This window comes from Armigeres subalbatus, chromosome 2 (assembly GCF_024139115.2).
Source record: "Armigeres subalbatus isolate Guangzhou_Male chromosome 2, GZ_Asu_2, whole genome shotgun sequence".
NCBI lineage: Eukaryota > Metazoa > Arthropoda > Insecta > Diptera > Culicidae > Armigeres > Armigeres subalbatus.
In genome coordinates this window covers 212,840,042-212,867,396 of record NC_085140.1, presented here as the reverse complement: position 1 = coordinate 212,867,396, position 27,355 = coordinate 212,840,042, and the positions used below count along the sequence as shown (strand labels likewise).

The following is a 27,355-nucleotide window of genomic DNA, read 5'->3' as shown; positions in this document are numbered from 1 at the left end:
AGAAAGTTGGCCAGCTTGGACTATTACCTTTGAAATTATGGCCAAAATACTTTTTGCCTTTCTTGTACAACAAAGTTGTACCGAAAGGCTATAATTTCTTTCCGAAAACGAACTATCGGATGCTTCCACACTGATACACTTCCCTTCCTCTTCATACGGGAGTTCGGTAGAAAGACGGTCATGAGATTTATATCATAACAAATATTGCCCTCCACTCGCTTGATGGGAATGACATTTTCGTTTTCTTTTTGTGTAGTCGGAGCTTCAGTTCAATTTACATCCAAAAGTGATATCCTTAAAATATATGACTGGGTAACATAAAACAGGGGTATGTACGTCAAAAAGATTGGAAAAGGAAACAAAAATGTCGAAATTCTTATTAGCATAGCTGAAAACCGAACCGAGGTTTCGCGACAATCGCATTTTCTCGCATTTCCGGATGTTGCAACTGCATCGCGAGTAGTGCGCAACTGTGCCATAGTCGGGCACCACTCGCGATGCAGTCGCGACATCCGGGAATGGGACAAAATATGATTTTCGGTTTTCAACTGGATCTACAATATCTTTGCCATAAATAATCTGATTTTCATAGAACGGACAAAGAAATTTGTCTTTTTTACTCCTACACTGCAAAAAAAATTGACTTCTACTGGTAATGTAATCAATGAAACTAATGTAAATGCAGATCATGTAATCGTTTTCTCAATGTAATTATGCGTTGAAAATCATGCACATAAACAGAGCATGATTTAAACCGTATAAATACATTACCTTACCATTATTACTACACTCTGTTGACAACAATACTTTATTCACCATGGAAATTCATTTATAAACCATTAAATTTACATGATATTATGTGAACCGAAACAAAAGATGGCCACGCTTGCGACGATCTCGGTAGAATGTAAACAAAACAAACAATTCCATCACAGCAGCTGTAAATGCAGCGGAAAACCTTCGTTTTCGACCACAGTCAAATACTAAAGTGAAGATTTTCCATCACGACTACAAAGCAACATCCATTATGCTGCATTTCATCGGTGTACTTCATCAGGCGTTTACTAAAATCGTTGGAAAAACTTCGAATTCTTGCACTTCATCCAGTCAGATTTTTCCCCCTGACGATGCGCATGCGTTTACTCAGAACATGTAAATTTACATTACCTAGACAGCACCCGATCACGACGGGTTCGATACTGGTATATTTGAATCGCCATAACTCAGAACCTGTTACTCTTTGGGCAACATTAGATTCAAGAAGTGAAGATGGTAGAGTGGTATCAGAACGGGCTATCACTCTGCGGACCTGAGTTCGATTCTCATGTTAACCATTTTTTATTTATATAGCATAAAATAGAACATGTAAATTTCAAACAACACAAAAATTTGGGATGTTAAGAGATGTAAAAATAAAATGAAATGTAAATTTCTATTGTTTATCATGCTCCAATTATGTGCATGATATTTGATGTAAATGTACATGATTTGTTCGAACTGTGTAGCTACTAGCTCATCTATTTTCAAGCACACACATTTTACGAAGGTCGAGAAAGGCACCATCACCGCTAGGTGGATTAATCTGGGTTTTTGCAGAGATGGTGGAAACGAATGCTAACCGAAAAATTTGAAGGCTACGAATGGTTGAAATAAAAAATGCCCTTGATCTGTATATTGGAATCGATGAATTTGGAAGGCAAGACGCATCTTCGGATATTTTTCAGGCTAACATTTATAAACGTACTGAAGGGTATAAATTAAAGCTGGATTAACTTTTCATGCTTTGAGGAATTGAATCAATTTAAAAGATCTTTGCTTAAAATTGTGATCGTTATTAGCATAAAGAAGGAAGCCTTTATCGGATCTTGTGTATGAGGTAAGCAATTCTTATACTTACTAAGCATCTACAAGATAGTCTACAGAGTAGTTGATTGAGTTTGATATATATATCCACGATATTTGCCAAATCAGAATTGTTGTGTTTGATTCCCGGTCCAGCTAAGAGTGCCTTTTCAGGTTGGAAATTTTATCGATTACTCTTGGCATCAAGTAGGAGGAACTGGGGCAATGATCATTCCGTTGCCAGTAAAAATGGTGCATCTACAGTACAGTTCTACCCATCGAAATCAGCCAATTAAAAAAACTCGGCACTTCTGTTAAGAATGATTTTACAAATTTACATGTACCACTTTTTCTGTTGCATTTTTGTTCCCAGTAATAGTAATACATGTGCACTATATTTCAATAAACTCGATTTTTTTAAAGAAACCTTGCATATTCCTCACTACGATCAGTAAATCCATCGAAAACATGGGTCGTTGATAAGAAGCTTACGACGAAGGAAACGATGAAGGGTCTGATGGGTATGCTATCAAAACTTTACTAGAGTTCTGGCCCATTTGTATACAATATACATATTTGCATAAAAATCTAGCAATTCTGTATGTGCCGATCTTCAATACAGATTCCATAAGGTTCTAGGATGCGATGACCCATTTTACCACCAACCCTCGATGACGGTACATTGAAAAATGCTGCTAGTTCCAAACTTCACAAATTGATTCACTTCTTAACTTATTAAGCAGTCACGAAATAGTAATTTTGAACAAGCATATCTCACTATTTGCGTATATACTAAGCATATGCGGTATTTCGCGGAATTTTAGTATGGCGAAATTCGATTTCTTGATTTCGTTTCGTTTCGTAAAATTACAAAAATTTTGCTAGAAAAAAACTAGCTTTAACGAAATTTAACGGAATTTCTAAACAAATTTAAACTTAAACCATACTGCCTCGTACGGTCGTGTATTATCAAAAATGTTGGTTGCGCCGCTGAACAAAACCATAATGCTGTTTTCAAAACTAAATGTTGTACAATATTTTCTATTAACGCTTACTACATAATCCCATTATGAGTCGACAAATACGTAAGTGTTTTGTTAGCAATGTCTAACTGAAAACGAAAAATATCATCAACTATTATATCTTATTTTTTCAAAAGTAATCCGACTCAATATTTAAGATGTCAGGCTCAGAGTGAAATGTAATCAGATATGAATCAGATCAGTCAAAGAGGCAAATCGGCGGCGTGCTTTCCTAGGGCTCTTGTGAAGTCTTCTAGAGCGCTTCTTTCTTATTAAAGGCTGACTTCTTCAAATCTGCTTTGGTCTCAAACCAGGTTTAAGCGCAAGAGTAAGCACCGCTCAAGAGTTAAGAAGGTCATAAGGACAACGAAATGTAACATTTTACGTTAAAACAAAAGTTTAAATCTTAGCTAACAGTAAGAATAAAAAGTTCAGAGTGTTGCTGCTGGTCACGGAACGGCAGCTAGTCCGGGAGAACACAAAGTGAAAAAAAAAAATCTGCATCGCAGAGCAGATATTTGTTTAATCAATGTCTAATCGATTGTGTTGATGCTGATCACACCAGCTAGTGCGGGAGAACACGAAGTGAAAAAATAATGTCTGCATCGAAGGGCACAAAATTATTTAGTGCGGAATCGATCATGTTGTAGAAGCTTATTAATCGATGCACATTGTTTTTGCGTTGGATTGATTTGAAACACGGTTTTTGTCATCGAGTTTTCAAAATAATTTAATAAATATTTAGTCGTTTACCAAGGTGGCTTGACATGAATTACCTTTTCAACTAAGAACTAATCAACGATTCCCAAGTAACAATTTTTCGCATGATCAGTTGCTAATAAAGCTAATAACTCCACCAAAACCTCTTCATAGCATCATTAAGATAGCCTTCCGGCCTAATGGACCAATCTAGACGAAGTTATTAAAACCGTATTAAGAGTAGTAATAAAACTGCAATAAAACATTGAATTGAATTTGTTGATACTCTATAAGAGGTTGTCGTGACCATCATAAGAGTAACAATAAAACTGTTTCATATTATGGATTGTATTTATTGTCATTCTATTGCGTTTTTTTTTATTTTCTCTAGATAGCAATGTCCCCTATGTAAATCTGATTTGTGGAAGATAATGCTTCTGATTTTTCTTGTAATGGTTGATGTTGAAAATGAAGTATTATTTAAGTAGTTTACCAAATTTATCGTGAATATTGAGTTTGTAGGAGCTTAAAATCAACGCGCCTCGAAATTATCGAATAATCACATGAAAATAGGAAATTAACTAATTTTCCAAACTGCTCAAATTATTTCAATTTCAAATATTTTGTAATAAAGTAACCGTGCTTCTATCAAAAAACCTCAGAAATATTTAAATTCCACTTATCAATAGTCTATTTCAGCGGTTCTCAACCTTTTTCTTGGGAGGTACCCCTTCGAACTTTTGCATTAATTGAGGTACCCCATCTTGAAAGTAAGCTTCTGCCTTTCTTCATAAGAGGCTTCTGAGAGCCTCTTGAATGCCAGCTTTCGAATCACTTAAACGAAGATTTCCTTTGCATCTTGAAAGGAGGCTTCCGAGCCTCTTAAAAGGAGACTAACGACCTACGAGCCTCTAACATGCTTACAAGCCTCTTGGAAGAAACCTTCCGAGCATTTTGAAAGGCATCTTCCGAACCTTTTGAAAGGAGCCTTCCGAACTTTTTGAAAGAAGGCTTCCGATTCTTTTTAAAAGAGGCTTCCGGGTCTCTTGAAAGGAGTCTTCCTGGTCTCTTGATATCAGGCTTCCGATCCTTTCGAAAGTAGGCTTTTAAGCCTGTTGAAAGGAGGCTTCCAAGCCTTTTGAAAGCAGACTTCCGAGCCTCTTGAAAGAAGGCTTCCAAACCTCTTGAAAGGAGCTTTCCGAACCATTTGAAATGAACCATCCGAGCCTCTTGAAAGGAGCCTCCGAGCTTTTTGGAGGAAGACTTCCGGCTCTCTTAAAAGGAGGCGTCAAAGCCTTTTGAAATGAACCTTCCGAGCCTTATGAAAGGACCCTTCCGAGCTTTTTGGAAGAAGGCTTCCAACCCTTTTAAAAGGAGGCTGCCGAGCCTTTTGAAAGTAGGCTTCCGGGCATCTTAAAATGTGGCATCTTGAAAGGAGGCTTCCAAGCCTCTTGAAAGCAGACTTCCGAGTCTCTTGAAAGAAGGCTTACGAGCCTCGTGAAAGGAGGCTACCGAGCCTCTGCTTCCAATCTTCCTGAAAGGAGCTTTCCAAATCTTTTGAAAAGAACTTTCCGAGCCTCTTGAAAGGGGCCTTTGAGCTTTTTTGAAAGAAGACTTCCGACCAGGGTTGGGAAAAATCAAATTTCCGAAAAATCGAGAATGATCAAACTCACCCGCGATTTTACTTTCAAATTATCAAGTGATTAAAACTCGCCAGCGATTAAGAATCGATTGAAAATCAGATCTTGATTTGAAGCATTTACCGTTACATTTTGAACTCTTTTTCCTTACTAGCATGAAGCTATAACGCCAAATAGAAGATAAAACGGGACTGTTGACAATTAGCTATTATTAGTGAAGATTAATGATTGAATGAAAATTCTTTGTTTATTATCGTTTGAGTACAAAATTTGAGAAGTTGTCGCAGGCGACAACTCGCCTACTGTTTTCACGTGAGAAGTTTTCACATGAAAATTGCAATCATGATCGTCTGATAATGATTAAGCACAACACTGCTTCCGACCCTCTTAAAATGAGCCGTCCAAGCCTTTTGAAACGAGGCTTCCAGGCCTCTTGAAAGGAGGTTTCCGGGTCTTTTGAAAGCCGGCTTGCAGGTCTTTTTTTTTTTTTAAAAAAAAAAAAGGAGTCTTCCAAGCTCCTTAAAAGGAGCTGCTTGGAAGAAGACTTCCGAGAAGCGTAGAAAGATGCTTCTAATCCTCTTGCAACGAAGTAAACGAGCATTGTTTGGAAAAAAAACCTTCACGCCTCTTAAAAGGAGGCTTCCGAACCTTTAGATCCTAAATTTTAGTTCATAAGCATATTCTTAACATATTATTCATCATTTCATTTCGATCAGGAAGATTGCATTGAAGATTTTTTTTTGAAAAAAAAAGTTTGTTCAACATTTTATCCGTTTGATCTTTTATTCCGCAGGCCATCATACATAGTACTGGTTGTGGAGGCTTTAGTTTACTGATCGCCTTGCATATGATGTACAAGACAATGTTTTGAAATTAAAAACACACAATTAATAAAACTTTATTAATGAGTTTCGATTAGAATTGAATCATTTGTTTGATAAACTGCCTATATTCATTTTACACCATTCCGAGAAAACAACAAAAAACTGTTTTCAAACAAATAAGCTCCGATTTTTTTGATTTTTTTGATACAGATCAATATTTTTGGAAAAACCTAAGACCCTGGGGTAATTCCAGTGCAAAAACTGTAGAAGCAGTACTCCATAATTGCACTTTAAAGTACGTGTACATATGTAGTCTCTCGAACAAACGAAAAAAAAAAATACGTTCAAGAACTATTTTTTTTCTTGTACATATTCAAGTACATTTTTGGACGAGAATTCAGAATATATAAAACTCTCATTTTGGCCAAAAATGTTACAATGCAGTTTCTCAAACAAACGGTTTAATTGTAATACGTCCGCCATTACGCATTTTTGTCCGAGGTACCCCCTAGGGCCAGCGAAGGTAGCCACAGGGGTACATGTACCCCAGGTTGAGAACCGCTGGTCTATTTGATCATAATTGATGTATTTTTATCAATCACGGCTATGACGTTGATCATTATTTCAACATGGCGACCAATATGAATGCAGTAGGGGAAGTGGGGGTAGCACGCCCATAGGGGTTAAAACGCGCCACCCCTGAATAAGGTTAAATATTCCCATTTTGATTATTTTCAATAGTCTATACGATAAAGCAATGAAAAATATTGCCATTGGATACATATATTTCATGATTTTTCTCTAGTTATACATGAAAAACTCGAAAAAACGATTTTTGCGTGTTTTGATGCAATTCTAGCTCGGTGGAATTTAGTCTTTCTGTCGCTGTTATACATTGATAAATTAATAATTGAGCCATGAGCCATGCTGCTTACTCGTGTTCTTTATGTTCCACACGAAATCGTCGTCAAAAATGGTTTTAAAACGATTTTATGGGCCTTCAAACTTCTGAGGTCGGTGTGGGGCATTACGCCCATGCTCATTTCGTATGACCGAAACAGCTGAAACATTCGGTTAATTGCCTTAATGTAGGCAATTAAAATGAAAATCAATACGATAAGCACATGCGCGTTTTAACCCATCCACTGGCGCATCTCACCCCGCATGGTTTCAAAATCATTTTTTTTCGGGTGCTTTTTAAAAATCAAATTTCTGTGCAATAAAATGGACAATTAGATATCTGTTATCGGTAGTCAGTCGCAGATATGCTGTTCTTCAGTATGCGCTGATGAAAACTGGCTGAAATGGTGGTTTTCATTGATAAAAATGGCAATTTCCTTAACGTGGGCGTCCTACCCCCAGTTCCCCTACTAGGTGCTCCAATCTGTCAAATTCACGATTCAGCCATCTTGGATTTTAGTATGGGATTGAGTTTAAGATGAAATGGCGACATTCCTTTTTATAAAAATTCGCACTTTTCAAGAAGGAATCGTTTACACATTTTCCTTTTTTCGGGCAAACGCGGATTTCAAAAGTAGCAATAATCTATTTGGTTGCCTAATTCTGGACCAATGAGTACAAAGAAGTCATCGATTCGTGTGCCTTATTTTGGGCAAATGCGTGCGTTGCAGGAAAGAATTACCCAAAATACGTTTTAAGTTTTATTCCACTCTAGAGGTAGTTTTCAAGATCAAATTATAAGATCAACTAATAAAACCCACTATTACACGATAACCTTTTGATGACCACTATAAGAGTAAGATGTGGCCAAGTGACCTCCCCTGGATAACCGCTATAAACCTATTATTAGAGTATTTAGAAACCCTTTTTAAACCACCCACAAAAAAAAGAATTTGGCTGCGGCAGCTTTCAACAATGTTGTAATGAAGCTTGCAGAAAATAATAGCAAAATAAATTGTTGATGAGAATAATAATGAGGGTGATTATAAAATAACATTTTTACAGGATTGTTGTTCATTGTACTTTCATTGAAAAGAGGTGCGCGTTCGATTTTATGGTGAAAGCTAATGAAAAAAATAGATTGATCATCACGCGCTCTCAAAATAATGTAGTCTTTGGCAGTAAATTTAAAAAAAATATAACAGCAATATCGTAAATCTTTGCTGTTTGCATTGATTTTCCAACTCAATATATGTTTAATGTGAATTCATTACCCAAAAAGTGGATTACGAGCTGGAAACATCGTCAAATCTTGAATTCCAGTGATAAATATCACTGACATGAAAATACCTTCTCAAAATGGCCATCATGATTTTCTATCAGAAAAATGCCATTCTTATTACACACTATTTCAAACTCTTTGCAATGCAAATATTCTTATTGAAGTTATTCATTTGACCACATTACGACCAAAAATTATGGCTTTATTCGAGCTTTGGAAATAGGACTTGGAGGAAATAGGAGCTGCTCATAAGGACAATAGGCGTTTAACGCTTGAAGCTTTTTCAGCATATTTATGAGAGGTTTATTGATAACCATAAGAACAACAATAAAACTGAGCAACTAGCTATGATGATTGCTATTTTAAATCCACTATAAGAATAGAATAAATCCAAGAAGCATACTTGAGTATAGACTCATTTTCCTTATTCCGGGAAAACGCGCTTTTTAAAAGAAACCATCCTCTACATACTTGCTTAATGTCGTTGATTCCTATTTGTTTCCTTGATCACGACGTTCTTCAATATAAGAAGCTATTGACGTGGACCTTCATTACCCCTACGGTAAGATACGCGGCTACAAAGCAAAACCATGATGAAGGTGGCTGGGTTCGATTCCCGGTCCGGTCTAGGAAATTTTCGGGCTGGAAGTTTTCCCGACTTCCCTGGACATAAAAGTATCATCGTGTTAGCCTCCAGGACCTACGAATGCAAAAATGGTAATTCGGCAACCTAGCAGTTGATAACTGTGGAAGTGCTGTATGAACACTAAGCTGCGAGGCAGCAAAGTTGCAGTGGGGGATGTAATGCCAATCAGAAGAAGTAGACGGATTCCAGCCAAAATGTGCTGGAAAATTCTAAAACCAGAACCGACCATCATCGATTTCAATAAATCTTGGCACATGTTTTCAGATGACTAGAAAAAAAAAATCCGCTGGTGTTAAGGTCATTATCTTTTAAAAGTGATTTTTGAGAAAAGCCTGTGTGTTTTTTATTACAATTTATTTGAACAATCGTAACTTCTTAACCATTCCAGATAGAGCAAAACTTTCTATGACAAAGGGTAATGTTAAGTAATAATTCAATGCCGAATTTTCAAAACGACTCATCTGCTTTTGAACCATCTAATCGCTCAGATATTTAATTACATAAAAACCAAAATTACTCGATTATGGCAACATCACTTACTACCCAGTCAACGGAAGATCGTTTATGATGTCACTTAATTTGCTAAGGTGGAGGCAATTTTTTACTCAAATAAAATATTCCGTGGCAAAACCCTCCAACTAAAGATAACTGTTGCGTTTAAAATAAGAACGATAGCGTTAGCGGTAACAAAGCAGTAATCGTAATTAAATTATGTTATTGAAAAAATCACCAAAAGTTGAACGGCTATAATAAATTCTGCAAGAATTGTCTCTGATCCAACTTGAATTATTTGCTGAGCTTCCCCGGAACTCGCCTTCTAAGAATTCTAAATTAGTCGCAATTGTTCAAAACGAGGAGGTGGCTGAGCTCCTCTGAATCTCGTTGTCTCGGATTCCAAAATCAGTCGCATTTGCTCAAAATAAGAAGACGGAAGAGAACTGTTGGATAATTATCAAGATAAACAGCATTGAAGACGACGTGGTTTTCGTTTTGGTTGAGCACAAAGGCCTTATCCTGATAGTCTTATCGATTGTTGACAGTCTCTTATGTTGTTTGAATGAAAAATACATGTCTTATTTATAAACAGTGCGAGAATGCTGGAACTAGAACTGCGAATAGATTTCTAGAATAGATTTTCTGATATTTTAATATTCTTAAGAAAATACTCGATTCAGACTGATTTTTAAAAAAATAAAAATAGCATTGCGTTAAAGAGCATGGGGTTATGTGAATAAGTGTGGGATCCCGGGTAGAAATCTATCACTATCTTTGAACATTAGAACTTTAAAATTTCGAAGAAAATTCCGGCGTTCTGAGCTTATTTTTTAATTGGAACTATATAAATGTGTGAATATGATAACAATTGTGATCTTTCATCTTAGGAATCTTTACAAAATCCTAAAATGAACATTTAATAGGTTTGGAATACAATGATATGAAATTTAAAAAGTAACTGGATTTTAAATTTTGGAAATGTCAATTGTGAATACATATATTTTGAAAACTCTGAATATAATTTCAAAAGGTTCTAAGCTTAGTTTGAAAATACATTTAGAATCCAAAAAGCGAATTAATTAGAAATGTAGAGGTTCTAGGGAGTTCTATATGTTTTTCGATTTCGACTTCAGCTAACAAAACGCTAGGTTGCTAGATCACATAATGTTCGACATTTTTATAGTTTTGATAATCTTTTTCAGTTAATTTGCGAGCATATGCGTTGCCTATTCGGAGATGATGGGAAAGTAGGTAGAGCCATTGAAGAAAAAGATGAAGAATAGCATTGAAAAAGTTCTATGGTAAATCTATGGAATCAAATATATTCTTCGAATTTTAAAGAAAAGCATTGAATCCCGGAACCACGAATTACGTTTAAAAACAACTTGTTATGCCAAGAAGAATGATTTCGAAAAAAATGATTTCTGTATTGGTTGACATAGATACCTATTTGTTTGCGAAATTGGAGAATTTGTTTGTTTATCTCACTATATGAACCTTAGAATTTCATTTGATGAATAAAGCATACACATTTACGTCATTGCAAAAATGATCATAAAACTTTTAACCCAACTAGGAAAGTGGTCGACGTACAACTAATCCTGGAAAATCATGTTTTTGAAACTCGTGGCATAAATGAATAATTTCAAATCTGTTGATGCACAAAAGTAATCATTTTGAATTTCGATTTCAATAACCTGAATTCTAAGAATGCCAATGAAATACATGAGAAAACACGCGCAGCACGTGCCCGTCATCCTTGCAGCGGAAAGCGTGCGCGAAAAAGAAATGAAAAAAAAAACTCGCAACAAGTCGAGTTCCCGGCAGACGGCGGAGGAAGATCAAGTTCGTTTTTATCAATGGTTGTTTGCCTTACTCATGCATGCCTACTAAATGGTTGAAAGACGGGATATGCGTCTAAATCGTAATGATTAGCAAAGGCGTTTTTCTCTCGTCATGGTCGTCAACCGTGGCTGATGACCATAAGTAATGGCGGTATTGCATTTGCCATGTAAATTGAATCATCAACAAACCGAATAGGTGTGAAACAGGCAAGGAAGATGCAGATTACATAATGACTCTACCTCACTGATTTCAATTTCACTTTTGAGATCTTCTCGTCATGTTTGGGATAGAGTACCTCGCCCTCTTTCTTGATATTGTATTGGATAGGAATAATCGGTTTGCCGGTTGGTAAATAGAGGATCATTTGAAATGAGCATCAAATTAAAATAAAAAAGTTCAAATACTACTGAGCTTACTGCTTCAAATAAAGACGTCATGCTATGAGTGGAACAAATGCGAATACCTGACAGTGGTGATTATGGCGAACAATTCAATTATACTGCCCTTCTATTCGTTGCCAAGCATGCGAAAAATAAAACACTTACTTCCTTTGGCTGAAAAATATACACACTTGTGGTATGGCTCGTTATTCCAAGTTTCCTTGTTGAAGAATTGAGTTTTCTGCGGTATCCAATCGTATTTGTTGACTGCTGTTAAAGTTGAATTCAGTGATCCTCATTCACAATTCACATAAATTGCTTCAACTATCTTCCTTTGATCACTTCACCAAAAGCACTTTTTCCCAGATATCATCTCCAAACTCCAATTATATGCAGCGACAACGATCACTTCTCATCACCACTATTCAGAATGAAAGGAAGCAAATAGAAAAAATATGGATAGTCTTCTTAGCGCACAAGAGCCTTAAAGGCATCGAAGTAAGAAAACGATCCGCTCACCGCCAAATACCGATTATAATTAAACCCCGATGCTCAGATACTCAACGCAAATCAGTCACCAATAACCAGCGAGCGAGCGCGACATCCACCGACCACACTGGCAGCGTATTTACATGTGACAATCGGTGAGCAAAATCACGCCCAGCCTAGTGAGCCGAGCCCATCAGCTCATGTCTCAAGAAGTTGTCTTCGAACACGACTGCGTGCGATCGTTCGCAGCTGAGCTCAAAACAACAACGTTCTACGGTGGGCCCGCGATAACCGAAAACATTAACACACGCGCCGCGTCGTCATCGTCGTCGTTGTCAGTGCCTACTCAACAGATCCCCGCCTAATTCTGTGGCTTTGCACACGCGAGTAAGCTCTCGCGAACTACTAGAAACGATCACACTACGGTACTATATGGGCACATGGTCGCTGGCTTGGAAGCAACCGACTGACTGACGGCATGCCCAGCCCGCCCGCCTGGCAGTGGCCAAAGTCGCCCCAACAGCTGAAAAAAACCTAAATTATCCGACCGCAGTACTGTGGTCTATGTCGGGTGTTGTGAATTTGAATCGCGAAGCGTGCACTAAAAAGTGAGACCTGCCTCAAAGCGCAATAATATACGACTCGCAAACGAACCGTCGTCATCAGCACTCAAGCAGCATACTATGGCAGCCCAAAGGGGTTTGGCATTAGGCAAAACAAACAAAACAGAGTTACTTATGTACCATTGTAAGTAAATGTGTGATGAGATTGTATGAAGCTAATTGTGAAAAACCAACCAGCAGTAGCAGAAGCGAATGTCTGTTCGTTTGTCACTTTGGACACAATCCAACACTGACTTAGTATGTTAGGAGGAAGGCTGGCAGTTAGTCTTAGATATTGCGATGAATCATTTGTTAAACCAGGCGCAATTTCGTGGCTCTTGTGCGCAGGATTTTGCTCTCATAAATAGGCAAGTACAGTGATCATGCTTTGGTTCTGGGCTGGATCATTTTGTGCATATCCTCCTGTTACACATAGTTTGTGCGCGATAAATGTAATCCAAAATCAGGTTCGCTGTTTTGATTTTCTTCATTAAGATCATTGAAATTTCCTGTATGCTATATGTGACGAATGATTTTTAATATCTGGAGTATTGACACTAATTGGTACTGCAATAAACTCAGAACTCGATGAAGGGCTGATATAGGCCAACGATTTCAAATACTTTGTATTAAACTCGACAACTATTTATGTACTAATGATTACATACATGGAGACGTATTTTTTCTGTCGTCTATTTTTTTAAGAAATAATGTTTACTCGAAGTTCTCACCCATCATGAATTTGTATTGGTGGTGACGAAATCGAGGTGGTTGAAGAAATCGTGCACTTGGGCTCACTGGTGACCTGCGATAACAGATAGCAGATAAATTCGGAGACGCGAGTTTACCGCCGTACCAAACTGACTATCTACAAAACGCTTATTAGACCTGTAGACACGAGACCTGGACAATGCTCGTGAAGGACCAACGCGCACTTGGAGTTTTCCAAACAAAAGTGCTGCGTACCATCTATGGTGAGGTGCCATGGCGAATGAACCACGAATTGCATCAGCTGTTGGGAGAACCATCCATCGTTCACACCACGAAAATCGGCCGACTGCGGTGGGCCGGGCATGTAGCCAGAATATCGGATAGTAATCCGGTGAAAATGGTTCTCCATAACGATCCGACAGGCACAAGAAGACCAGGTGCGCAGCGAGCTAGGTGGATCGATCAGGTGGACATTCGATTATTTCTTTCAATCACTCCGCAGTTGCCTGATCCTTATATTTGATGGTTACATAGCCAGACTTGCAGAAAACGTTGGTAAACATTGGCTTCACCATCACTTTTATTAGTTTTTTCTTACTGCGTGAGCAACATAACATTGATATCGTCGCTGTAAGCTCTTTTGCTGCTCCTAGTATGATTACGACTGTAAATCAGACTGCTTATGGCCGCTAATCATCTTGATCCACTGAGCACGCCTCAAGGATCCACGTGGTGTTTCTGCTTTGAATATACTTCAGCAGATATTGATTTGTCCAGGTCCGTTACACTATTCACTTACATTTTTTCCTTCTGCTCAATTATTTTGAACAGATCTCACCACCGAATCGAATTTCCTATTTGCTTTGTTCACGTTGAATTTCAATTTCCATCTCTTACGGAGAAGCATGATATGTTAGCTTTTCAGCGTTACGAACAAATCACCATTCTTCCACACATTACGGTGTTTTGCTGAGATGAGATTGCTCCAAACTTACGCGACCAAGTACGCAACGAAACAATCGATGTTGCTTGGTAACTGTGATCAGTGTTGTAAAATGTCATTTGCATTCGTTTGTATAATTTTTCCAGAACTTGTTCAGAAGTTAGCTATCGGCTTCTGAGGTATGTCGAACTTATACAGCCGCTAACCGCAAGTCAGACTTATCTGGATATGGCGTCCATATACAGATAAGTCTGACTTGCGGTTAGCGGCAGTATAGCCCTTAAATGTGCCTACAACATTGTCTAATGAGACATTGCTGTAAATATGTAATCTGGGGCGTGGGAGGCAAAATGTCATTCAAATGACATTATGTCAAATGACACGTGACATTTTGGAAAGTTTTCACTCTCCAGCCTCAGATGTTATATTTAGAGCAATGTATCCTTGGACAAAAATATAGCCCTACTCAAGCGTTATGAGTACATCAAAAAATATGAAGTAAATTTGGCTTCTGAAAAAAGTTATGAACAAATTAGTCAAATGACATGCAGATGACATTTTACAAGCCTGACTGTGATTGTCTGTTGGGTTAATATAGGAGCAAGTATAGGGTGGGGAAGAGGCCTTAAAAACCTCACAACAGCTATTTTTCCGACCACTTTCATTAAGAGTTGGGTCAGATGGAAAATAAAACCCTTATGATGCCTTTCTCGTTCGTTTCCAAAGAATTGAGAAACATATAGAAGATTGAGAAGCATATAAAGTCTAAAATAACAATTACAGGTTGATATGTCTCATTTTCCTCATTTAATTATACAGGCCGGACTCAATTATCCGGAGTGTTGAAAAAAAAATCACTCCGGATAATCGAACCACCCGGATAATCGAGCCATTTTTTGTTGTCACTGAAAATTTAACTTTTGCTCAAATAATTCTCGTTGGTCCGTTCATGGGTTCTGACTACCGTTAGAGGTCAGCGCCGATCCAAAAATCGTCGGCGACGGCGTTTGTCATAATTTTGGTCGGCGAAGGCTTGGCGATTTATTTATTACGTTTGTAACGTAAAGTTTTTTTTTCAGGATATTTTTAAGACATTAACGAGAGAATCTTTTTATTTCGCCGGAGAAATCTAATGAACTGAGATGAGATGAGATGATATTTTTCCAAGTTTTTTGAATATTCAACAGGAAATCCTCTGAAGTTTTCACTGGAATTTCTTTGAAATTTTCACGGGAAAATGTTTAGAAGTTTGCATTATCGGCCATATGTCTATTTCGGCCAAATTCCAGTCGAGTTTCAGATTAATGACATATTCGGCCAAACAACAAACGGCTTTTCCCCGTCAAAACATTTGATTTCAACGTGCAGTTCTGTGGATTTCAACAGAAATCCTTGGAAATTTCCGCAGATAATCTTTGAGATTCCTAGAAGAAATTCTTTATAATTTACCCGGGAAATTTAGGGAATTTGCACCTGGTAGGCTTCGTGGCCGTGTCAGTCGTCTAAGCGTCTTTGCAAGCCATGGAGTGTGAGTTTGATTCCCGCTCTAGTTTGATTCCCGCCCCTATGTCACACTTTTTATATGAGGTATCTAAAAAAATTGTATGGATTGTTACACTTCAGGAAACCCCCCTCCCGTTACGTAATTTACGGATGTTCCCTAAATACAACAAAATCCATAACGCTGTATTTGATAATTTTGATACTCCACCCCCCACCCCCTCCCCCCTCTCGTAATTTATTGAAGCTTTATTTTTTTCCGTAACGTTTGGTATGACTCCCTTATTTTCCCTATAGCGTTACGTAATTTGTGAACAGTCTCTTAGGGAAGCGAGAAAGTCACTATCATTACTAGGTGTCTTGCTCAGCTCATATTGGATATGTTACGGATACACAAAGATAATATTTCTAATTTTGTAAGATGGGTAAAAATATTACTCCGGATAATCGAGCCATTTTCTACGGTTTATCGAGCCCCGGATAATCGAGCCTCCGGTTAATCGAGCCACCGGATAATCGAGTCCCGCCTGTACTCACTGTGAAATTGCATTAATGCAAGAAGAGTGATTTTTCCTATGCAAGTTTTGAAATTAGTATTTCGGCCATAAGTGTTGTAATCAACAGAATTGTATTTTCAACATTCGTCATGTCTACCCGTGCCTTTGTTCGCGACCATGTACTTAATCTTTGTGGATGTAATGGTCTATGATTTACCGTTAGCAAAGTCATCTCATCTTGTCTGCGAAAAATGTAAACTGTTAATTTCATAAGAAGCATATACGATCGTGTGATGTCTTCTCTCTGCATGCCATATCTCTCAATTGTAGATTCGAGGGCTTTTTAATATATTCACATGAACAACAATTTTTTTCTACGGCTCAATTGAAAGTTAATTTCATTTCAAGTAGTTTTAATAACTATATTATGAACAATAAGACATGTTAGTATTTCTGTAAAGCTCAGGGTTTTGGGTTTTGGAAATATTGTCATAACGTAACGAATGGATAAATGAAGCGTGTATTTATAATATTGTTTCATAATAATTACTCCATCTTTGAAAATTGCCCATTCTTCAACTTTGATTGATGAAATGAGTGTATTATTTTGCTTGAAGTTAAATGCATTTCACAAATTCCTTTGGAATACACCCAATTTGTCATCAACTTGTTCTTAATCGATCTTTTGTCTCTTTCGACCTTTTGTTCTTTTCGAACTTTTGTCATTTCTACCTTATGTCCCTTTCTTTCCCATTCGACGTCTTGTCCTTTCGACCTTTTATCATTTCGACCTTTTGTCATAGATTCGTTTTTAACATCAGATGTCGACGTTATGTCATATGTGTATTTTTAAGACAATAATAATAATAATGTTTTGTGAGTAAAAATGTCAAAATTTTGATGAAATAGCGACATATCAATTTGCCTTGCAAGCAAATGCGTAGAACTGCCAATCCGGAAATGGCGATTCTCGGTCCAGACTAGGGTGTTTTCAGGTGGAAAACATACTCGACTGCCTGGACATAATGTATCCAGTATCCATTGTGCTTTCCACACGAAATACATTCTCATGGAATGGAAGGCATAGAAAAAGCTTTCAATTAATAACTGAGTGCTAGTAAAATTTTAAGTTGGATAGCAGGTCAAGCTCCAGTTAGAATGTACAGCCATTAAGAAAGAAACAGAAGGGATCAGGGATGGGGAAAATCAAATTTTCAAAAAATTGGGTATGATCAACACTCACCCGCGATCTTACTTTTTAATTATCCTGTGATAAAAACTCACCAGCGATTAAGAATCGTTTGAAAACCGTATCTTGATTTGAGGCATTTACCGTTACATTTTGAACATTTTTTCCTTACTACCATGAAACTATAACGCAAAATAGATGGGACTGTTGACAATTTGGATTTGCTGATATTAGTAAATGTTAATGTTCGAATGAAAATTTGGTGTTTATTATCGTTTGAGTACAAAATTTGAGAATTTGTCGCCGGCGACAACTCGCCTACTGTTTTCACGTGAGATGCTTTCACATGAAAATTGCAATCATTATCGTCTGATAACGATTCAGCACAACACTGGAAGGGATACTTCAAAACCATGTCCGATTTAGCTCAAATTTTGCAAATTGCTGAAAAAACCAAAAAAACCTCATTTCAAACACAAACAGAAGGGCAACGCCATGATCAGGATACACGGTTCTGTATATAGTATACTAACGATCTTTTCTGAACATCTTCTTTCCAAGTGTCGATTAGTATCACGCAATAGGCTTCAGAACGTCATTTTTCACTCTAAAAGTTTCATTCTACGTCAGCACACTGAAATCGTAAATTGGCAAATTGGAAATAACTATGCAATACAAAAAAGCTGAGAAATATTTCGTTTCCAAACTGCTATAGCTACCGTTCAATTTGAACTCTTTCCCAATGGTGCATCATGCACCGAGCAGAACAGACTGAAACCATGCAACAATGATAATTGGTCAAACAAAAATGCAAGTTCTTTTTTTTTCCTATTGGCGACATGCCCAATGCAAATATCCAGTCATGCTTCAGAATGGCATTCAATAAATGATGCACTGTCATAATCGAAACTCGTGCATATATTGCCAGGGGCATCGCGATCATCTTTTTTAAGAAACGAATGTCAGAAATTGATTTCAACTGTTGCTGCAACAGCGAATGGCGCCTGCCGAGGTGCTCTAAAACATGCCTTTCCCAGGTTAAACGGGCTCCCGTAAAGCCCATCTAATATAACCTTTGCATTCGCTTGCACTTCTTCTAAGCCACAAGACACAAAAACCCACGATGATGGAGTTGTCGCCTGTTCGAAAAAGCACCTTGAAGCAAGACCGTATGCAATTGCCTTTTCCTTCGCCCCATGCTGGCTGCTGCGTGATGAAACCGAGAAACGACCACGCTTTCCGACCACTACTGCTGAATGCTGTAAAGCGGTTGTCTTTTCCAGTGTCTCACTCGCCAAGTTGACTTGAATGGTGTTTGGAGTGTTACTGAGTGCAGTCAGCAAACATTAGATGCCAACGGAAAAGCGACGGAAACTGATGAGAACAACTGTTTGTAACTCGTAGGCATGGTATGGAAGCAAACAACGACGACTCAACTAAACTATATCTGCGACAGTAAGGTAAATAAATGCAAACCGGTGTATGGAACTCGGTACTGGTACTACTCTAACATCGCACGTGGGCAATGTAAGAACCGTATCATCGCAGTAATGAGACATATGTACGTGTTTCTGCGCAAGTTATAATTATGTACAATAACTTTTGTGTGCTATTACTGTCTCTGTGATTGAGATTTCATCACTAGATTCTTTCTACACCTACATCTACCAACTAGTGGTAATCAGGAAAATAGAATGTAGATCTAGGAAAAAGCGGTACCTACACAATAGAATTGGAAAAACTCCAACAATCAAGAGATGCTGCAAGTACAAGTTGGGATAAAGCCGATTGGCATCATTTATGAAGTTTTGAAAAATGAATACTACTACTGTATCAAGGACGAAATACACTCAGAATAAAATACCTAAATCAAAATAAACCCAAGCAAAATTCATAACATTCATTGCATTCGACGAAATGTCATTCGACTAAATGTCTTTCGATCAAATGGTATTGATTCCATACTAACAACACAGAAGTTTCACCAAAACTTGAATAATGTTATTCGTTTATAATAAATAAACGATTTTATTGGAAAATATGATAAATTTTATGCAACGGGAAAAGTGATCATGTTTATGTCACATTAAGATGAAACTTGTTTGCTCTGATATTTGTAAATAGGGTTATGCGTAATTCGTTCTAATTAACTAATTAATCCTAAATAACTAAATTTGGCACCAACATATCGAAAGGGCGAATCTGCTTTTGTAAACAAGAGCTTCTCTCGTTTCTGGTGGGCTAAGATGTATTGACTCATACAATCCAGCGTCATTTAATGAAAGAAGAGGATTCGCTGCTTCCATCAGTGGTGCTGGATTGCCTAGGTGGGCTCAAATTAACCCACCAGCGACGTGAGAAGCTCTTGCTTACAAAAGCAGTTTCGCTCTTTTGAAATGATGGTGCCGAATTAGCTAATTATTCGAGACTGATGATTGAAATTAACGAACTAATCGTCTGGCGAGATAGTAAAAAGTGTACACCGCGATCTGATATAATTCAAATTGCATTATGGGGTTCCTTGTTTGAAATACACATCAAACAAACTTTACGTTGTACTTGGGCTCACTGATGATCTCCGATAACGATACCAGCAGAGAAATTCGGAGACGCATCATGGTAGGAAATCGTACGTACTATGAACGCTCCAATCGAATAGGGATAGCCGATTTTGTCACCCCGAAAAAAAAATTAAAATTTTAGTCGTCTTTTTATTTTTGTAAATAATACCGTAAACAACAATGATTTTCATGAAATAACTTTCACCGACTGTACTTTATTATGAATCATTTCTGAGTACCTGTCAAGATTTTTATAAGCCTTTTCGACAAGAAATTATGGGTTCCGTTCCGTTCAACTGATTAGGATTTGTGAAACAAATTAAAAAATTGAAAATATTTTTTTTTCGATTTTGTCACATTTCCTATTTTATCACCCCAAAATTCATCATGGGGGTGATAAAATCGGGATATTACTGTATCTACCAAACGCTTACCGGTAGTTCTCTACGGACACGAGACCTGGACGATGCACGTCGAGAACTAACGGGCACTGGGAGTTTTCGAAAGGAAAGTGCTGCGTACCATCTATGGTAGTGTGCAGATGGCGGACGGTACGTGGAGGAGGCGAATGAACCACGAGCTGCATCAGCCGTTGGGAAAACCATCCATCGTTCACACCGCGAAAATCGGAAGACTTCGGTGGGCCGGGCACATAGCCAAGCTGTCAGACAGTAATCTGGTGAAAATGGTTCTCGATAACGATCCGACGGGAACAAGGTGCACAGCGAGCAAGGTGGGTCGATCAGGTGGAGGACGATTGGCAGCCCCTCCGCAGACTGCGTGGTTGGCGGCGACACGTGCAGACAAGGATCGAGCTAAATGGAGAAAACTTTTATGTACTGCACAGGCCACTCCGGCTTTAGTCTGATAATAAATAAAAAATGATTTATTATCCGCATAACCCGTTCACAAAGAACACTTATTTTTTCAGTCACTTGTGCATAGTTGATTTGCTCGCAGTAGGAAGTTGCAACCGAGAATCCTGTCTCAGCTGAGTCGAACTATGGGCTATGTTTTTGGACAAAATAACCCGTTTGATATTTGTTGTCGACGTTTTAATGAAGTGTATGTTTATTTTGATTATAATATGACCAAGCATGTAGCGGGCTTGGTAGTCATATGGCTACTGCTTCTGCCTCATACGCAGGAGGTCGTGGGTTCAATACCAGGTCCTTTCCATTCTCCTACTTTGTATCTTTCTCTTTATTTCTCATGTTCTAGCAATCGCTAGAACTGGAAATGGACTTCCATACCGTTTCCATTATTCATATACCTTCAACTTGAGTATTCTAACAGTAATGTGCTAGAATTGGAAATGAACTATAGAACTCGTTTCCTACATCCAATTAGAAATTCCACCAGTTGCCTTCTCCTATCTATCACATTGGCAACTCGTTAACCCTCTAAGACCCGGGACGAACGGATTTTTTTCAAATGGCTCGCATTCAGCACCTGATCGTTGGAATTCCTCGCGGTTTCGTTTGTGCTCAATGGGAATAGCTATATTTTTGCTCTGATACATTTTCAAATAAAATTTTTTGTTCAGGTCCGAGTTATCGCTAAAAATAAGTGTGCGCGGGGGTGTTTTTTCTATAATTCAAACATCTCTTCAATATTCTGGACGTGTTCATGCCCAAAATTTATCAAATCACCCATCAAACCAACCCAAAAAGATATTTGTATAGATTTTTAGTCGATTCCGATGTTTTCACCATTTGAGTAGGGCAGGATTGACTGAATTCCGGGCCGCATTCAGGGGTTACAATGGTAGAGTATGGGCTAAAAATTCAATTACAATGAAATTTGCATGAGCATGCGGCTGCACAAATTTAAAAATCAGGAGTTTTAAATATTTAATTTTGAATTGAAATTGACTTTCTGAAATTCTTATCAGGGCCGGATTTAGGGGTCGAAATGGGGGTGACCAGGGGCCATATCACCAATTGCAATGAAACTGGGCATGTGACTGCTCAAACTTCATGAAAACACATCAGGAGCTCAAAGAATTCTGTTTGAATTTGAAATTGACCTTCTGTAATTTTGACCAGGGCCGGCTTGAGGGGTCCAATTGGGGAGAGCAAGGGCCATATTACCAAAAGCAATGGAACTGGGCATGCGACTGCTCAAACACCATGGAAACACATCAGGAGCTCACAGAAATCTGTTTCAAATGGAAATTGATCTTCTGAAATTTCAACCAGGGCCGGATTTAGGAGTGAAAATGGGGAGGGCAGGGGTCATATCACCAATTGCAATGAAACAGGGCATGCGACTGCTCAAACTTCATGAAAACACATAAGGAGCACAAAGAACTCTGTTTGAATTTGAAATTGACCTTCTGAAATTTTGACCAGGGCCGGATTCAGGGGTCCAAATGGGAAGAGCAAGGGCCATATCACCAAAAGCAATGAAACTGGGCATGCGGCTGCTCAAACACCATGGAAACACATCAGGAGCTCAAAGAAATCTGTTTCAAATGGAAATTGATCTTCTGAAATTTCAACCAGGGCCGGATTTAGGAGTGAAAATGGGGAAGGCAGGGGCCATATCACCAATTGCAATGAAACAGGGCATGCGACTGCTCAAACTTCATGAAAACACATCAGGAGCTCAAAGAATTCTGCTCGAACTTCAAATTGTCTTTCCGAAATTTTGACCAGGACCGGATTCAGGGGTCCAAATGGGGAGAGCAAAGGCCATATCACTAATAGAAATAAAACTGGGCAGTGGGCCTGCGACTGCTCAAAAAAACACGTCAGGATCTCAAAGAACTCTGTTTGATTTTGAAAATGATCTTCTGAAATTTCAACCAGGGCCGGATTCAGGGGTGAAAATATAGAGAGCGGGCTGCTTAAACATCATGAAAACACATCAGGAGCTCAAAGTATTCTAATTTAACTTGAAACTGCTCTAATACAAATTTCAGGAATTTCTCCTGAAAATACTCAAGGAATTCGTCCAGAAGTTCCTCCAGGAATTCCTCCAAAAGTTCCTCCAGGAATTTCTCCGGAAGTTCCTCCAGGAATTCCTCCGGAAGTTCCTCCAGGAATTCCTCCGGAAGTTCCTCCAGGAATTCCTCCGGAAGTTCCTCCAGGAATTCCTCCGGAAGTTCCTCCAAGAATTCCTCCGGAAGTTCCTCCAGGAATTCCTCCGGAAGTTCCTCCAGGAATTCCTCCGGAAGTTCCTACAGGAATTCCTCCGGAAGTTCCTACAGGAATTCCTCCGGAAGTTCCTACAGGAATTCCTCCGGAAGTTCCTACAGGAATTCGTCCAGAAGTTCCTCCGGGAATTCCTCCAAAAGTTCCTCCAGGAATTTCTCCGGAAGTTCCTCCAGGAATTCCTCCGGAAGTTCCTCCAGGAATTCCTCCGGAAGTTCCTCCAGGAATTCCTCCGGAAGTTCCTCCAGGAATTCCTCCGGAAGTTCCTCCAAGAATTCCTCCGGAAGTTCCTCCAGGAATTCCTCCGGAAGTTCCTCCAGGAATTCCTCCGGAAGTTCCTCCAGGAATTCCTCCGGAAGTTCCTCCAGGAATTCCTCCGGAAGTTCCTACAGGAATTCCTCCGGAAGTTCCTCCAGGAATTCCTCCGGAAGTTCCTCCAGGAATTCCTCCGGAAGTTCCTCCAGGAATTCCTCCGGAAGTTCCTCCAGGACTTCCTCCGGAAGTTCCTCCAGGAATTCCTCCGGAAGTTCCTCCAGGAATTCCTCCGGAAATTCCTCCAGGAATTCCTCCGGAAATTCCTCCAGTAATTCCTCCGGAAATTCCTCCAGTAATTCCTCCGGAAATTCCTCCAGTAATTCCTCCGGAAGTTCCTCCAGGAATTCCTCCGGAAGTTCCTCCAGGAATTCCTCCGGAAGTTCCTCCAGGAATTCCTCCGGAAGTTCCTCCAGGAATTCCTCCAGAAGTTCCTCCAGGAATTCCTCCGGAAGTTCCTCCAGGAACTCCTCCGGAAGTTCCTCCAGGAATTCCTCCGGAAGTTCCTCCAGGAATTCCTCCGGAAGTTCCTCCAGGAATTCCTCCGAAAGTTCCTCCAGGAATTCCTCCGGAAGTTCCTCTAGGAATTCCTCCTGGAATTCCTCCGAAAGTTCCTCCAGGAATTCCTCCGGAAGTTCCTCCAGGAATTCCTCCGGAAGTTGCTCCAGGAATTCCTTCGGAAGTTCCTCCAGGATTTTCTTCGGAAGTTCCTCCAGGAATTCCTTCGGACGTTTCACCAGAATTCCTTCAGAAGTTCCACCAGGAATTCCTTCGGAAGTTCCACCAGGAATTCCTTCGGAAGTCAAAAATTCCTGGAGGATCTCTGAAAGTTCCGAAAGAATTCCTGAATTCGTGAAGTAACTTCTGCATTAATTCCTGCATGAACTTCTGGAGGAATTCCAAAAGAAACTTCCGAAGGAATTCCTGGTGGAACTTCCGAAGGAATTCCTGGTGGAACTTCCTGGAGCTTCTTCTGGAAAAATTCTTGAAAGAACTTCCGAAGAAATTCCTGGAGGAATTTCCGAGAGAATTCCTGAAGGAACTTCCGAAGGAACTCCTGAAGGAACTTCCGATGGAATTCCTGGAGGAACTTCCAATGGAATTCCTGGGTGAACTCCCGGAGAAATTCCTGGTGGAACTTCCGGAGGAATTCCTGGAGGAACTTCCGGAGGAATTCCTGGAACAACTTCCAGAGGAATTTCTGGAGGAACTTCCGGAGGAATTCCTGGAACAACTTCCAGAGGAATTTCTGGAGGAACTTTCGGAGAAATTCCTGGAGGAACTTCCTGGAGCTTCTTCTGGAAAAATTCTTGAAAGAACTTCCGAAGAAATTCCTGGAGAAACTTCCGGAGGAATTCCTGTAGGAACTTCCGGAGGAATTCCTGGAGGAATTTCCGGAGGAATTCCTGGAGGAACTTCCGGAGGAATTCCTGGAGGAACTTTCGGAGAAATTCCTGGAGGAACTTCCTGGAGCTTCTTCTGGAAAAATTCTTGAAAGAACTTCCGAAGGAATTCCTGGAGAAACTTCCGGAGGAATTCCTGTAGGAACTTCCGGAGGAATTCCTGGAGGAATTTCCGGAGGAATTCCTGGAGGAACTTCCGGAGTAATTCCTGGAGGAACTTCCAGAAGAATTCCTGGAGGAACGTCCGGAGGAATTCCTGGAGGAACTTCCGGAGGAATTCCTGGAGGAACTTCCGGAGGAATTCCTGGAGGAACTTTTGGAGGAATTCCCGGAGGAACTTCTAGAGGAATTCCTGGAGTATTTTCCGCAGAAATTCCTGAAATTTGTATCAGAGCAGTTTCAAGTTCAATCAGAATACTTTGAGCTCCTGATGTGTTTTCATGATGTTTGAGCAGCCCGCTCTCCATATTTTCACCCCTGAATCCGGCCCTGGTTGAAATTTCAGAAAGTCAATTTCAAATTCAAACAGAGTTCTTTGAAATGCTGATGTGTTTTCATGAAGTTTGAGCAGTCGCATGCCCTGTTTCATTGCAATTGGTGATATGGCCCCTGCCTTCCCCATTTTCACTCCTAAATCCGGCCCTGGTTGAAATTTCAGAAGATCAATTTCCATTTGAAACAGATTTCTTTGAGCTCCTGATGTGTTTTCATGGTGTTTGAGCAATCGCATGCCCAGTTTCATTGCTTTTGGTGATATGGCCCTTGCTCTCCCCATTTGGACTCCTGAAGCCGGTCCTGGTCAAAATTACAGAAGGTCAATTTCAAATTCAAACAGAGTTCTTTGTGCTCCTGATGTGTTTTCATGAAGTTTGAGCAGTCGCATGCCCTGTTTCATTGCAATTGGTGATATGGCCCCTGCCTTCCCCATTTTCACTCCTAAATCCGGCCCTGGTTGAAATTTCAGAAGATCAATTTCCATTTGAAACAGATTTCTTTGAGCTCCTGATGTGTTTTCATGGTGTTTGAGCAATCGCATGCCCAGTTTCATTGCTTTTGGTGATATGGCCCTTGCTCTCCCCATTTGGACTCCTGAAGCCGGTCCTGGTCAAAATTACAGAAGGTCAATTTCAAATTCAAACAGAGTTCTTTGTGCTCCTGATGTGTTTTCATGAAGTTTGAGCAGTCGCATGCCCTGTTTCATTGCAATTGGTGATATGGCCCCTGCCTTCCCCATTTTCACTCCTAAATCCGGCCCTGGTTGAAATTTCAGAAGATCAATTTCCATTTGAAACAGATTTCTTTGAGCTCCTGATGTGTTTCCATGGTGTTTGAGCAGCCGCATGCCCAGTTTCATTGCTTTTGGTGATATGGCCCTTGCTCTTCCCATTTGGACCCCTGAATCCGGCCCTGGTCAAAATTTCAGAAGGTCAATTTCAAATTCAAACAGAGTTCTTTGTGCTCCTTATGTGTTTTCATGAAGTTTGAGCAGTCGCATGCCCAGTTTCATTGCAATTGGTGATATGGCCCCTGCCCTCCCCATTTTCACTCCTAAATCCGGCCCTGGTTGAAATTTCAGAAGATCAATTTCCATTTGAAACAGATTTCTTTGAGCTCCTGATGTGTTTCCATGGTGTTTGAGCAGTCGCATGCCCAGTTTCATTGCTTTTGGTGATATGGCCCTTGCCCTCCCCATTTGGACCCCTGAAGCCGGTCCTGGTCAAAATTACAGAAGGTCAATTTCAAATTCAAACAGAGTTCTTTGTGCTCCTGATGTGTTTTCATGAAGTTTGAGCAGTCGCATGCCCTGTTTCATTGCAATTGGTGATATGACCCCTGCCCTCCCCATTTTCACTCCTAAATCCGGCCCTGGTTGAAATTTCAGAAGATCAATTTCCATTTGAAACAGATTTCTGTGAGCTCCTGATGTGTTTCCATGGTGTTTGAGCAGTCGCATGCCCAGTTCCATTGCTTTTGGTAATATGGCCCTTGCTCTCCCCAATTGGACCCCTCAAGCCGGCCCTGGTCAAAATTACAGAAGGTCAATTTCAAATTCAAACAGAATTCTTTGAGCTCCTGATGTGTTTTCATGAAGTTTGAGCAGTCGCATGCCCAGTTTCATTGCAATTGGTGATATGGCCCCTGGTCACCCCCATTTCGACCCCTAAATCCGGCCCTGATAAGAATTTCAGAAAGTCAATTTCAATTCAAAATTAAATATTTAAAATTCCTGATTTTTAAATTTGTCTAGCCGCATGCTCATGCAAATTTCATTGTAATTGAATTTTTAGCCCATACTCTACCATTGTAACCCCTGAATGCGGCCCGGAATTCAGTCAATCCTGCCCTACTCAAATGGTGAAAACATCGGAATCGACTAAAAATCTATACAAATATCTTTTTGAGTTGGTTTGATGG

General features: G+C 39.5%; 2 protein-coding genes across 18 annotated transcripts in view; one reads left to right on the top strand and one right to left on the bottom strand.

Moving 5' to 3' along the window:
• Nucleotides 1-12,366, bottom strand: part of LOC134211599 (probable cytochrome P450 49a1) — an 83,798-nt gene extending 71,432 nt beyond the window's left edge. The window contains exons 1-2 of the mRNA XM_062688614.1: nt 12,095-12,366; nt 11,741-11,996 (exon numbers count right to left, since the gene is read on the bottom strand). The gene's annotated coding sequence lies outside the window, so the exon portion shown is untranslated. The remainder of the gene's footprint in view (nt 1-11,740; nt 11,997-12,094) is intronic.
• The window catches only part of LOC134211602 (G protein alpha o subunit), a 249,645-nt gene that overhangs the window by 155,832 nt on the left and 66,458 nt on the right, over nt 1-27,355 (top strand). The gene's annotated exons all lie outside the window — the stretch shown is intronic.